Below are 2,903 nucleotides of genomic sequence, written 5' to 3'. Positions count from 1 at the left end.
TGTTAAGAAAATTAAAAGCATGTATTATATGGCTTAAAAAACATACTTCCAGATTTCTTTACTTATCAGATGGAATAATTCAGTATCTATGTTCACCATCACAGACTTTAGTCCTATTCAATGATATGGCACATCATGCAAAATTACCTAGTCACAAACAAAAATGTCTCAAATATAGTAACAATGTACATATAATAATAATTTCACAATGCCAAATAAGAAATGTTATTTATGTTGGCTGTGCTTCAGAAATTTAGGGTCAGTAGGCTTCATCATGGGGTACCTGGGTTAAAATGTCTATTTTTTTTTTTTTTGCTCTAGTTCCAAGTTGAGTAGTGTATGACTCTACATTATAATTTACTTTTTCAGTCATCTCTAGGAGAGTCTTTTCATCTTCTAACCATTGAACAGACTCCTAGAACACTGTCCTTCTGTGATCTTCTACGCTTTGTTCTTCCATTTCTACCATTTGTGAGATAGCTTCAGGGAAAATAAGCAATTGTGGAGAACCCTCTTCACTTTGTTCACAAGGAAGTTTCACATCATCCCTCTGAAGGGAATGCCTATACCCTACTCTGCCTCTAACTCCTCAGTCTGATTTGGTGGATGGTGCATTATTGGATGAACATCCCAGCAGCAGTTGGATCCACAAATTCTTTCACACTATTTGCATATTTTATCGTATCAGGAGTATTTACATAGGATGCCATCCCTGGAGAGTTTGTAGCTATCATGGAGGCATCAGAGTCTTCACCTATGAATGAACCTCTTAAGACCTAAGTAAGTTTACTTGGAAGGAATAGGAGGTTTGTTTCTACCTAAGATTCTAATGCACTCCTTCAGAACTAAAAGGCTTTTTATTAATTTCAGCACCTTCAAACCTTGTTTGCCTGTCAGCACTGGAAGTAACAGTCTCTTTCATTTCCAGGAAAATTGATGAGAGACAATTTAATATATAGTTTTCCTTTCCTTCTAGGAATAATCTGAAACACTGCTTGGCACCAAGATGAACATGCATTGGTAGATGTTTGACCACATGTTCTACAAGTGTTGCCAGTATCAATAAAGTTTCCGTACATCTTCAACACATTTGACCTCCTGTTTCTGTAATCCCACCACTTGAATGTTGTTTTCAATCTTCAAGCACTCTCAATTTTGCTGTCCTGTTCAGCTAGTGAAACACATTCCACTGTAAATTCCCCCCCAAAAATAAATAAATAAATAAATAAAAGTTGCATATACTTGAAGTTCAAATTTCTTACAGTTTGGCTTCTTTGGCATTAAAAAAACATCTCCAGCTGCTAATTCATGAATTCCTTTGAACAATCTTTTTTTTTTTTTTTTCCTTTGTACTATCCTGGTTCTTTCTTGAGATGTCCCACTGTTTGAGTTTTTCCACTTCCAGCAAAGTACGTGGCCATTCTCCTTTCAAATATAGTTTCCACTAGTGGTCTAACCATAATTCTGTAAGCTATTTCATTAGGAGCTGAGTCATCAAAGGCAGAATCAAAACCTAATGTTTGGCTTTTAAGTATCTTCTTGAGACAAAACTAAAAATGTGCCATCAATAATTTTATTAGGGATTATGATTACCCCAAGTTTCTTCTCTGCTGAAAGGTCATTTTTTTACACAAACTCACATCCTATGTTCACCAATAGGATCTGCTATGGTCAATGGTCTACAATCCCTTTAAAGTCTCTGATCATACACAGAATTTTGTAATTTGTGTTTGTAGCATCAAAATCCTGGGCTCTTAAGTTTTTTCTGTTGTCTTTTTTTCTTGTTGTTGTGATTTTTTTTTGGCTTTTGTTTTTCATAATTTTTCTACTTTTTCACACAGAATTTCTATGTGCATTCTGTTGTGCAGAGGAAGACTATTCAGGAAGCTGACTAGGTCACATGCAGAGCCAACCAGTTTGTTATCTATTGGAGGAAGGTCATTCTAAACAGAAGGCACAGTCTGACAATTCTTTACAGTTTTGTTTACTTTGGCTGAGGATGCTAGATGTACAGGTGTTTCTGGACTGGATTCAATTTCTTCATCAGGGACAGTCATAGCTGAGTGAAAAGAAGCTCTCTGGATCAATATCTTTGTCCTTTGTATCTCCATTTTCTATCCATTCGACAGTAATACTTTCACTATTTTCATTTAAAAATGTTACCATTGCTTGATATATTTGGGTTCGCTAATCAGGGGCCTTGAATTTGTTCTCATTTCCTCTCTCTCTCCATGTGTTTTGTCCTTTACAGTAAAATTCACTTCCAAGCCTGGCTGGGTGTCAGTCTACACTCTAAGCCAAGTGACATTAAATATTTTTCCCAAAAGGAATCATTGCTCCGCTAGATGGTTAGATTTCCACATATATCCTGAACTACATGTTGCTAAAGTTGGCCATAACTGTTTACCTCATCTAGGGTGTATATGTCGGGTGGGGGTGGGGAAGTTGTGACAGTGTGACAGTGAGTAAGGCCCTCAGGGCATGGAGTGATGCCAGGGCTGGGCACTAGGAGAGTGGGAGGGACCAAGCTCAATTCCTGAGAGCCAACCCTAGGGACAGAAATTTATTGTTTTACATAAGTAAATTTAGAAATCTTCTCATAAAGTTAATGAGATACATAAGTGGCCATAGAGAGAAAATTATCCCAAGCAATACCCACAAATACAACCAGAGGACATGTGGGCAAATTCTTCCCCAGAAGATAAGGTTCTTTTTAATAAAATAAAATCTTCATTTTTTATCTTGGTAAATTATCAAGTTAAAAAATTTGAATTTAATCCAGTGTAAAAAGAGTCAATATCATAAATCTTATCATAAAACAATAAGTGAAACTGTTGAGTTGAAAGATTACATTCTCAGTCTTCAAAATTCACTAAATCCTAAAATTTCCTAGTTTTATATTC

The 2,903-nt window shown here is 36.0% G+C and overlaps 1 pseudogene; it reads right to left on the bottom strand.

Moving 5' to 3' along the window:
* Window positions 1-259: 259 nt before the first annotated feature.
* LOC125104514 (kinesin-like protein KIF2A) lies at window positions 260-2,172 on the bottom strand (annotated as a pseudogene).
* Window positions 2,173-2,903: the final 731 nt, after the last annotated feature.

Source organism: Lutra lutra, chromosome 7 (assembly GCF_902655055.1).
Source record: "Lutra lutra chromosome 7, mLutLut1.2, whole genome shotgun sequence".
Lineage (NCBI taxonomy): Eukaryota > Metazoa > Chordata > Mammalia > Carnivora > Mustelidae > Lutra > Lutra lutra.
Note: the sequence above shows the minus strand (reverse complement) of the source record. Positions and strands in the feature narration are given on the sequence as shown.